Raw genomic sequence first — 12,500 nt, 5'->3', positions numbered from 1 at the left:
TTATTGATTACCTAACAAGTCACGCAGTTACACCTGCATATCATCCCCTCATTATTAATTAACATCGTTTATTTTATATATAAAGTTAATGTTTCAAAACACATCTACTGAACCTGATCAAACCCCCTGCAGATTAGTTCAACACAGCATGTTAAAACCACAATAATACAAAACCGCCTTGTGGATCATGTCCTCACTATATAACAAAACTACATTTTAATTTAAAATATGCAAATATATCCGTGTTTACTTTATATCTGTTATTAAACAAACGCCATTAAATAGTTGAGATATGTCGCTTTTCTTACCTTTTGGTTTGTTGGGGGGGTTGGCTTGTCGCTGTTAAGGAAACCTTGTTTCAAGGGTAAATGAAATACTCCGCACGAACTGCGTGTGACGGCTCAAAAGTGAACCGGTAACCAGTGGGCGCGTGGTTTTTATCTCCGGTCAGATGCCCGGCTCGAGCCATAAAAGGTAAACTTTCGGATTTGCGCGATCTGATTGGTCCGGTGTCACGGAACCGGGCGCGTCGCGTTTACACGCTACTGCTGCAACTAACTACAGCCGCTTGTGAAACGCCCCTTCTCTCTCTCTCTCTCTCTCTCTCTCTCTCTCTCTCTCTCTCTCTCTCTCTCTCTCTCTCTCGCTCTCTCTCTCTCTCTCTCTCTCTCTCTCCTTCTCTGTCTCTCTCTCTCCTCTCTATCTCTCTCTGTCTCTCTCTCTCTCTCTCTCTCCTCTGTCTCTCTCTCTCTCTCTCTCTACCTCTCTCTCTCTCTGTCTCTCTCTCTCTCTCTCTCTCTTCACTGACTTATGAGAAAAAAGGAGGAAATGAAATGGGAGATATAAAATGTTGTTCTAAGGCCCTATACGGAGCACCGTTTTATAAATGCAGCTGTAGTGGTCAGTTCAGCCTGGTTTCCCCTGGTTTTGTGTTGAGGTGAACAGCGGTCAGTATTAACTTGTATAGGTTAGCTAGCTAGTTAGCTAACTGCTACATCCAAACAGATGTAGTGTTAAAGACAAGCACTATTAAAGCTACAGACGTGTTCATTACACACTCATTGACCTTATACCAGTCCTCACATGATGCATCCTAACCCCTAGTCCTCACATGATGCATCCTAACCCCTAGTCCTCACATGATGCATCCTAACCCCTAGTCCTCACATGATGCATCCTAACCCCTAGTCCTCACATGATGCATCCTAACCCCTAGTCCTCACATGATGCATCCTAACCCCTAGTCCTCACATGATGCATCCTAACCCCTAGTCCTCACATGATGCATCCTAACCCCTAGTCCTCACATGATGCATCCTAACCCCTAGTCCTCACATGATGCATCCTAAACCCTAGCCCCCTAGTCCTCACATCATGCATCCTAACCCCTAGTCCTCACATGATGCATCCTAACCCCTAGTCCTCACATGATGCATCCTAACCCCTAGTCCTCACATGATGCATCCTAACCCCTAGTCCTCACATGATGCATCCTAACCCCTAGTCCTCACATGATGCATCCTAACCCCTAGTCCCCTAAGCCCTAACATGATGCATCCTAACTCCTAGCCCCCTAACATGATGCATCCTAACTCCTAGCCCCCTAACATGATGCATCCTAACTCCTAGCCCCCTAACATGATGCATCCTAACTCCTAGCCCCCTAACATGATGCATCCTAACTCCTAGCCCCCCAAGCCCTAACATGATGCATCCTAACCCCTAGTCCCCTCACATGATGCATCCTAACCCCTAGTCCTCACATGATGCATCCTAACCCCTAGTCCTCACATGATGCATCCTAACCCCTAGTCCCCTAAGCCCTAACATGATGCATCCTAACTCCTAGCCCCCTAACATGATGCATCCTAACTCCTAGCCCCCTAACATGATGCATCCTAACTCCTAGCCCCCCAAGCCCTAACATGATGCATCCTAACTCCTAGCCCCCCAAGCCCTAACATGATGCATCCTAACTCCTAGTCCCCTAACATGATGCATCCTAACCCCTAGTCCCCTAACATGATGCATCCTAACTCCTAGCCCTAACATGATGCATCCTAACTCCTAGCCCCCTAAGCCCTAACATGATGCATCCTAACTCCTAACCCCCTAACATGATGCATCCTAACTCCTAGCCCCCTAAGCCCTAACATGATGCATCCTAACTCCTAACCCCCTAACATGATGCATCCTAACTCCTCACCCCCTAACATGATGCATCCTAACTCCTAGTCCCCTAACATGATGCATCCTAACTCCTAGTCCTAACATGATGCATCCTAACTCCTAGTCCCCTAACATGATGCATCCTAACTCCTAGCCCCTTAAGCCCTAACATGATGCATCCTAACTCCTAGTCCCCTAACATGATGCATCCTAACTCCTTAAGCCCTAACATGATGCATCCTAACTCCTAGCCCCCTAAGCCCTAACATGATGCATCCTAACTCCTAGTCCCCTAACATGATGCATCCTAACTCCTAGCCCCCTAAGCCCTAACATGATGCATCCTAACTCCTAGCCCCCTAAGCCCTAACATGATGCATCCTAACTCCTAGCCCCCTAAGCCCTAACCAGCTGGCTAGTGGTGTTGTTCTGTTGTTCACTGTCAGCAGGCTTCGGCCTAGTAGCCCTCAGAGAGGCAACATGAATCACACACTCTCTGTTACACACACACACACGCACACACACACACACACACACACACACACACACACACACACACACACACACACACACACACACACACACACACACACACACACACACACATACACACACACACACACACAAAGCACAAGTGGATACTTTAACCTGCAGACTGTAGAGTAGAGGCTATTTACCAGTCCCCCCCCCCCCCCCCTGCCTCCTGACTTCCTGTTCTAACAGCTAGCTGGGAAGAGTAGAGGCTATTTACCAGTCCCCCCCCCCCTGCCTCCTGACTTCCTGTTCTAACAGCTAGCTGGGAAGAGTAGAGGCTATTTACCAGTCCCCCTCCCGCCTCCTGACTTCCTGTTCTAACAGCTAGCTGGGAAGAGTAGAGGCTATTTACCAGTCCCCCCCCTGCCTCCTGACTTCCTGTTCTAACAGCTAGCTGGGAAGAGTAGAGGCTATTTACCAGTCCTCCCTCTGCCTCCTGACTTCCTGTTCTAACAGCTAGCTGGGAAGAGTAGAGGCTATTTACCAGTCCTCCCCCCCCTGCCTCCTGACTTCCTGTTCTAACAGCTAGCTGGGAAGAGTAGAGGCTATTTACCAGTCCCCCCCCCCCCCTGCCTCCTGACTTCCTGTTCTAACAGCTAGCTGGGAAGAGTAGAGGCTATTTACCAGTTCCCCCCCTGCCTCCTGACTTCCTGTTCTAACAGCTAGCTGGGAAGAGTAGAGGCTATTTACCAGTCCCCCTGCCTCCTGACTTCCTGTTCTAACAGCTAGCTGGGAAGAGTAGAGGCTATTTACCAGTCGTCCCCCCCCCCCCCCCCCCTGCCTCCTGACTTCCTGTTCTAACAGCTAGCTGAGAGGAGTAGAGGCTATTTACCAGTCCCCCCCCCCCCCTGCCTCCTGACTTCCTGTTCTAAAAGCTAGCTGGGAAGAGTAGAGCCTATTTACCAGTCCCCCCCCCCCGCCTCCTGACTTCCTGTTCTAACAGCTAGCTGGGAAGAGTAGAGGCTATTTACCAGTCGTTCCCCCCCTCCCCCCCTGCCTCCTGACTTCCTGTTCTAACAGCTAGCTGGGAAGAGTAGAGGCTATTTACCAGTCCCCCCCCCCCGCCTCCTGACTTCCTGTTCTAACAGCTAGCTGGGAAGAGTAGAGGCTATTTACCAGTCCCCCCCCCCCCCGCCTCCTGACTTCCTGTTCTAACAGCTAGCTGGGAAGAGTAGAGGCTATTTACCAGTCCCCCCCCCCCCCCTGCCTCCTGACTTCCTGTTCTAACAGCTAGCTGGGAAGAGTAGAGGCTATTTACCAGTCCCCCCCCCCTGCCTCCTGACTTCCTGTTCTAACAGCTAGCTGGGAAGAGTAGAGGCTATTTACCAGTCCCCCCCCCCCCCTGCCTCCTGACTTCCTGTTCTAACAGCTAGCTGGGAAGAGTAGATGCTATTTACCAGTCCCCCCCCCCTGCCTCCTGACTTCCTGTTCTAACAGCTAGCTGGGAAGAGTAGAGGCTATTTACCAGTCCCCCCCCCCCCTGCCTCCTGACTTCCTGTTCTAACAGCTAGCTGGGAAGAGTAGAGGCTATTTACCAGTCCCCCCCCCCCCTGCCTCCTGACTTCCTGTTCTAACAGCTAGCTGGGAAGAGTAGAGGCTATTTACCAGTCCCCCCCCTGCCTCCTGACTTCCTGTTCTAACAGCTAGCTGGGAAGAGTAGAGGCTATTTACCAGTCCCCCCCCCCCTGCCTCCTGACTTCCTGTTCTAACAGCTAGCTGGGAAGAGTAGAGGCTATTTACCAGTCCCCCCCCCCCCCCGCCTCCTGACTTCCTGTTCTAATAGCTAGCTGGGAAGAGTAGAGGCTATTTACCAGTCCCCCCCCCCCTGCCTCCTGACTTCCTGTTCTAACAGCTAGCTGGGAAGAGTAGAGGCTATTTACCAGTCCCCCCCCCCCTGCCTCCTGACTTCCTGTTCTAACAGCTAGCTGGGAAGAGTAGAGGCTATTTACCAGCCCCCCCCCCCCCCCTGCCTCCTGACTTCCTGTTCTAACAGCTAGCTGGGAAGAGTAGAGGCTATTTACCAGTCCCCCCCCCCCTGCCTCCTGACTTCCTGTTCTAACAGCTAGCTGGGAAGAGTAGAGGCTATTTACCAGTCCCCCCCCCCCCTGCCTCCTGACTTCCTGTTCTAACAGCTAGCTGGGAAGAGTAGAGGCTATTTACCAGTCCCCCCCCCCCCTGCCTCCTGACTTCCTGTTCTAACAGCTAGCTGGGAAGAGTAGAGACTATTTACCAGTCCCCCCCTGCCTCCTGACTTCCTGTTCTAACAGCTAGCTGGGAAGAGTAGAGGCTATTTACCAGTCCCCCCCCCCTGCCTCCTGACTTCCTGTTCTAACAGCTAGCTGGGAAGAGTAGAGGCTATTTACCAGTCGTCCCCCCCCTCCCCCCCTGCCTCCTGACTTCCTGTTCTAACAGCTAGCTGGGAAGAGTAGAGGCTATTTACCAGTCCCCCCCCCCCCCCCGCCTCCTGACTTCCTGTTCTAACAGCTAGCTGGGAAGAGTAGAGGCTATTTACCAGTCCCCCCCCCCCCTGCCTCCTGACTTCCTGTTCTAACAGCTAGCTGGGAAGAGTAGAGGCTATTTACCAGTCCCCCACTACCCGCCTCCTGACTTCCTGTTCTGGGGCTTGTCAGTCGTTCGCTCTGCAGGTGAAACAGGTTCCTGTGACGACGGTGTCATGTGACATGCTGACGTTATGATGTCGTAAACAGGGATTGGCTAGAAAACATTTAATCTTCATGGAGGGTGTGTGGCTCTCAAAGTACAGATTTGGGCGTGTGTGTGTGTGTGTGTCTGTATGTGTGTGCGTGTGTGTGTGTATCAGAGTCAATTGCCTTTCATTTAATTTAATTCATTAAACATTGTCCATAATTTCATAATTTTATATATTTTTAAAAATAATTTCTATAATTTAATTCAGTCACATCCTTAATTGAAATATCCCCCAGCCCTGGTGTGTAAACATGCATGTGTTTATGTGTACACTAAAGCTTATTTGGTGCAATGCAATGTTAGGTAATGACTGAGGACTTTGGATGTGTGTGTGTGTGTGTGTGTGTGTGTGTGTGTGTGTGTGTGTGTCTGTGTGTGTGTGTGTTGGCAGGGAGAGGTGTCCCTGGCTAAGTGTGTGTTCATACCTCACTCAACACAACATCAGTCACTGGAGCCACCACGGGACGCTGCGTGTGTGTGTGTGTGTGTGTGTGTGTGTGTGTGTGTGTGTGTGTGAGCCGTTTCAGGTCCTAGCTCCTGCCAGTACTAATAGTCTATTGATCATTAAGTTGATTGATCACAGAACAGCAGTTATATGGCCTCTAATACTCCTAGTACAGTTGAAGTCAGAAGTTTACATACACCTTTGCCAAATACATTTAAACTCAGTTTTTCACAATTCCTGACATTTAATCCTAGTAAAAATTCCCTTTCTTAGGTCAGTTAGGATCACCACTTTATTTTAAGAATGTGAAATGTCAGAATAATAGTAGAGAGAATGATTTATTTCAGCTTTTATTTCTTTCATCACATTCCCAGTGGGTCAGAAGTTTACATACACTCAATTAATATTTGGTAGCATTGCATTTAAATTGTTTAACTTGGGTCAAACATTTTGGGTAGACTTCCACAAGCTTCCCACAATAAGTTGGGTGAATTTTGGCCCATTCCTCCTGACAGAGCTGGTGTAACTGAGTCAGGTTTGTAGGCCTCCTTGCTCGAACACGTTTTTCAGTTCTGCCCACACATTTTCTATAGGATTGAGGTCAGGGCATTGTGATGGCCACTCCAATACCTTGACTTTGTTGTCCTTATTAAGCCATTTTGCCACAACTTTGGAAGTATTCTTGAGTCATTGTCCATTTGGAAGACCCATTTGCGACCAAGCTTTAATTTCCTGACTGATGTCTTGAGATGTTGCTTCAATATATCCACATCATTTTCCTTTCCTCATGATGCCATCTATTTTGTGAAGTGCACCAGTCCCTCCTGCAGTAAAGCACCCCCACAACATGATGCTGCCACCCCCGTGCTTCACGGTTGGGATGGTGTTCTTCGGCTTGCAAAGCCTCCCCCTTTTTCCTCCAAACATAACGATGGTCATTATGGCCAAACAGGTCTATTTTTGTTTCATCAGACCAGAGGACATTTCTACAAAAAGTACGATCTTCGTCCCCATGTGCAGTTGCAAACCGTAGTCTGTCTTTTTTAATGGTGGTTTTGGAGCAGTGGCTTCTTCCTTGCTGAGCGGCCTTTCAGGTTATGTCGCTATTGGACTCGTTTTACTGTGGATATAGATACTTTTGTACCCATTTCCTCCAGCATCTTCACAAGGTCCTTTGTTGTTGTTCTGGGATTGATTTGCACTTTTCTCACCAAAGAACGTTCATCTCTAGGAGACAGAACGCGTCTCCTTCCTGAGCGGTATGACGGCTGTGTGGTCCCATGGTGTTTATACTTGCGTACTATTGTTTGTACAGATGAACGTGGTAACTTCAGGTGTTTGGAAATTGCTCCCAAAGATGAACCAGACTTTTGAAGGTCTACAATTCTTTTTTCTGAGATCTTGGCTGATTTCTTTTGATTTTCCCATGGTCAAGCAAAGAGGCACTGAGTTTGAAGGTAGGCCTTGAAATACATCCACAGGTTCACCACCAATAGACTCAAAAGATGTCCATTAGCCTATCAGAAGCTTCTAAAGCCATGACATAATTCTCTGGAATTTTCCAAGCTGTTTAAAGGCACAGTCAACTTAGTGTAGGTAAACTTCTGACCCACTGGATATTGTGATACAGTGATTTAAGTGAAATAATCTGTCTGTAAACAATTGTTGGAAAAATGACTTGTGTCATGCACAAAGTAGATGTCCTAACCGACTTGCCAAAACTATAGTTTGTTAACAAGAAATTTGTGGAGTGGTTGAAAAACGAGTTTTAATGACTCCAACCTAAGTGAATGTAAACTTCCGACTGTACCTTGGGACATTGAGACATGGAGACATCGGGACATTGTCTAGGTGTTGATAATGACTCTAGTAATGATGTTGTGTTTATAAGGCCTGTCTAGGTGTGGTGGTTAATAAGTTATAACATCCGGACAAACCTGTTATATGGACTAGGGTAACAGCCAGACCTGTTATATGGACTAGGGTAACAGCCAGACCTGTTATATGGACTAGGGTAACAGCCAGACCTGTTATATGGACTAGGGTAACAGCCAGACCTGTTATATGGACTAGGGTAACAGCCAGACCTGTTATATGGACTAGGGTAACAGCCAGACCTGTTATATGGACTAGGGTAACAGCCAGACCTGTTATATGGACTAGGGTAACAGCCAGACCTGTTATATGGACTAGGGTAACAGCCAGACCAGACCTGTTATATGGACTAGGGTAACAGCCAGACCTGTTATATGGACTAGGGTAACAGCCAGACCTGTTATATGGACTAGGGTAACAGCCAGACCTGTTATATGGACTAGGGTAACAGCCAGACCTGTTATATGGACTAGGGTAACAGCCAGACCTGTTATATGGACTAGGGTAACAAGCCAGACCTGTTATATGGACTAGGGTAACAGCCAGACCTGTTATATGGACTAGGGTAACAGCCAGACCTGTTATATGGACTAGGGTAACAACCAGACCTGTTATATGGACTAGGGTAACAGCCAGACCTGTTATATGGACTAGGGTAACAGCCAGACCTGTTATATGGACTAGGGTAACAGCCAGACCTGTTATATGGACTAGGGTAACAGCCAGACCTGTTATATGGACTAGGGTAACAGCCAGACCAGACCTGTTATATGGACTAGGGTAACAGCCAGACCTGTTATATGGACTAGGGTAACAGCCAGACCTGTAATATGGACTAGGGTAACAGCCAGACCTGTTATATGGACTAGGGTAACAGCCAGACCTGTTATATGGACTAGGGTAACAGCCAGAACTGTTATATGGACTAGGGTAACAGCCAGACCTGTTATATGGACTAGGGTACCAGCCAGACCTGTTATATGGACTAGGGTAACAGCCAGACCTGTTATATGGACTAGGGTAACAGCCAGACCAGACCTGTTATATGGACTAGGGTAACAGCCAGACCTGTTATATGGACTAGGGTAAACAGCCAGACCTGTTATATGGACTAGGTAACAGCCAGACCTGTTATATGGAATAGGGTAACAGCCAGACTGTTAATGGACTAGGGTAACAGCCAGACCTGTTATATGGACTAGGGTAACACCAGACCAGACCTGTTATATGACTAGGGTAACAGCCAGACTGTATATGGACTAGGGTAACAGACCAGACCTGTTATATGGACTAGGGTACAGCCAGACCTGTTATATGGACTAGGGTAACAGCCACACCTGTTATATGGACTAGGGTAACAGCCAGACCTGTTATATGGACTAGGGTAACAGCCAGACCAGACTGTTATTGGACTAGGGTAAACAGCCAGACCTGTTATATGGACTAGGGTAACAGCCAGACCTGTTATATGGGACTAGGGTAACAGCCAGACCTGTTATATGGACTAGGGTTAACAGCCAGACCAGACCTGTTATATGGACTAGGGTAACAGCCAGACCTGTTATATGGACTAGGGGTAACAGCCAGACCTGTTCATATGGACTAGGGGTAACAGCCCAGCACCTGTTTATATGGACTAGGGTAACAGCCAGACCTGTTATATGGACTAGGGTACGACCAGACCTGTTATATGGCTAGGTAACAGCCAGACCAGCCTGTTATATGGACTAGGGTAACAGCCAGACCTGTTATATGGACTAGGGTAACAGCCAGACCTGTTATATGGACTAGGGTAACAGCCAGACCTGTTATAGGGACTAGGGTAACAGCCAGACCTGTTATATGGACTAGGGTAACAGCCAGACCGGTTATATGGACTAGGGTAACAAGCCAGACTGTTATATGGACTAGGGTAACAGCCAGACCTGTTATATGGACTAGGGTAACAGCCAGACCTGTTATATGACTAGGGTAACAGCAGACCTGTTATATGGACTAGGGTAACAGCCAGACCTGTTATATGGACTAGGGTACAGCCAGACCTGTTATATTATATGGACTAGGGTAACAGCCAGACCTGTTATATGGACTAGGGTAACAGCCAGACCTGTTATATGGACTAGGGTAACAGCCAGACCTGTTATATGGACTAGGGTAACAGCCAGACCTGTTATATGGACTAGGGTAACAACCAGACCTGTTATATGGACTAGGGTAACAGCCAGACCTGTTATATGGACTAGGGTAACAGCCAGACCTGTTATATGGGACTAGGGTAACAGCCAGACCTGTTATATGGACTAGGGTAACAGCCAGACCTGTTATATGGACTAGGGTAACAGCCAGACCTGTTATATGGACTAGGGTACAGCCAGACCTGTTATATGGACTAGGGTAACAGCCAGACCTGTTATATGGACTAGGGTAACAGCCAGACCTGTTATATGGACTAGGGTAACAGCCAGACCTGTTATATGGACTAGGGTAACAGCCAGACCTGTTATCAAATCAAATCAAATCAAATGTATTTATATAGCCCTTCGTACATCAGCTGAAATCTCAAAGTGCTGTACAGAAACCCAGCCTAAAACCCCAAACAGCAAGCAATGCATGTGAAAGAAGCACGGTGGCTGGGAAAAACTCCCTAGGAAAAACTCCTGAGAAAGGCCAAAAACCTAGGAAGAAACCTAGAGAGGAACCAGGCTATGAGGGGTGGCCAGTCCTCTTCTGGCTGTGCCGGGTGGATATTATAACAGAACATGGTCAAGATGTTAAAATGTTCGTAAATGACCAGCATGGTCAAATAATAATAATCATAGTAATTGTCGAGGGTGCAACAAGCACGTCCGGTGAAACAGGTCAGGGTTCCGTAGCCGCAGGCAGAACAGTTGAAACTGGAGCAGCAGCATGGCCAGGTGGACTGGGGACAGCAAGGAGTCATCATGCCAGGTAGTCCTGAGGCATGGTCCTAGGGCTCAGGTCCTCCGAGAGAAAGAAAGGAAGAGAGAATTAGAGAGAGCATATTTACATTCACACAGGACACCGGATAAGACAAGAGAATACTCCAGATGTAACAGACTGACCCTAGCCCCCCGGCACATAAACTACTGCAGCATAAATACTGGAGGCTGAGACAGGAGGGATCAGAAGACACTGTGGCCCCATCCGATGATACCCCCGGACAGGGCCAAACAGGCAGGATATAACCCCACCCACTTTGCCAAAGCACAGCCCCCACACCACTAGAGGGATATCTACAACCACCAACTTACCGTCCGAAGACAAGGCCGAGTATAGCCCACAAAGATCTCCGCCACGGCACAACCCAAGGGGGGGGGCGCCAACCCAGACAGGAAGACCACGTCAGTGGCTCAACCTACTCAAGTGACGCACCCCTCCCATGGACGGCATGGAAGAACACCAGTAAGTCAGTGACTCAGCCCCTGTAAAAGGGTTAGAGGCAGAGAATCCCAGTGGGAAGAGGGGAACCGACAAGGCAGAGACAGCAAGGGCGGTTCGTTGCTCCAGCCTTTCCGTTCACCTTCACACTCCTGGGCCAGACTATACTTAATCATAGGACCTACTGAAGAGATAAGTCTTCAGTAAAGACTTAAAGGTTGAGACTGAGTCTGCGTCTCTCACATGGGTAGGCAGACCATTCCATAAAAATGGAGCTCTATAGGAGAAAGCCCTACCTCCAGCCGTTTGCTTAGAAATTCTAGGGACAATTAGGAGGCCTGCGTCTTGTGACCGTAGCGTACGTGTAGGTATGTACGGCAGGACCAAATCGGAAAGATAGGTAGGAGCAAGCCCATGTAATGCTTTGTAGGTTAGCAGTAAAACCTTGAAATCAGCCCTTGCCTTAACAGGAAGCCAGTGTAGGGAGGCTAGCACTGGAGTAATATGATACAAATTTTTGGTTCTAGTCAGGATTCTAGCAGCCGTATTTAGCACTAACTGAAGTTTGTTTAGTGCTTTATCCGGGTAGCCGGAAAGTAGAGCATTGCAGTAGTCGAGCCTAGAAGTAACAAAAGCATGGATTAATTTTTCTGCGTCATTTTTGGACAGAAAGTTTCTGATTTTTGCAATGTTACGTAGATGGAAAAAAGCTGTCCTTGAAGCAGTCTTGATATGTTCTTCAAAAGAGAGATCAGGGTCCAGAGTAACGCCGAGGTCCTTCACAGTTTTATTTGAGACGACTGTACAACCATCCAGATTAATTGTCAGATTCAACAGAAGATCTCTTTGTTTCTTGGGACCTAGGACAAGCATCTCTGTTTTGTCCGAGTTTAAAAGTAGAAAATTTGCAGCCATCCACTTCCTTATGTCTGAAACACAGGCTTCTAGCGAGGGCAATTTTGGGGCTTCACCATGTTTCATTGAAATGTACAGCTGTGTGTCGTCCGCATAGCAGTGAAATTTAACATTATGTTTTCGAATAACATCCCCAAGAGGTAAAATATATAGTGAAAACAATAGTGGTCCTAGAACGGAACCTTGAGGAACACCGAAATGTACAATTGATTTGTCAGAGGACGAACCATTCACAGAGACAAACTGATATCTTTCCGACAGATAAGATCTAAACCAGGCCAGAACTTGTCCATGTAGACCAATTTGGGTTTCCAATCTCTCCAAAAGAATGTGGTGATCGATGGTATCAAAAGCGGCACTAAGATCTAGGAGCATGAGGACAGATGCAGAGCCTCGGTCTGACGTCATTAAAAGGTCATTATGGACTAGGGTAACAGCCAGACCTGTTATATGG

General features: G+C 47.7%; 1 protein-coding gene across 1 annotated transcript in view; it reads right to left on the bottom strand.

Annotated features, from left to right (window-relative positions):
• The window catches only part of LOC115188893 (actin, cytoplasmic 1), a 4,283-nt gene extending 3,846 nt beyond the window's left edge, over positions 1 to 437 (bottom strand). The window contains exon 1 of the mRNA XM_029747717.1: positions 309 to 437. The gene's annotated coding sequence lies outside the window, so the exon portion shown is untranslated. The remainder of the gene's footprint in view (positions 1 to 308) is intronic.
• Positions 438 to 12,500: the final 12,063 nt, after the last annotated feature.

This window comes from Salmo trutta, unplaced genomic scaffold (genome assembly GCF_901001165.1).
Source record: "Salmo trutta unplaced genomic scaffold, fSalTru1.1, whole genome shotgun sequence".
NCBI classification, from domain to species: Eukaryota; Metazoa; Chordata; class Actinopteri; order Salmoniformes; family Salmonidae; genus Salmo; species Salmo trutta.
This window is presented reverse-complemented; position numbering and strand designations above follow the sequence as displayed.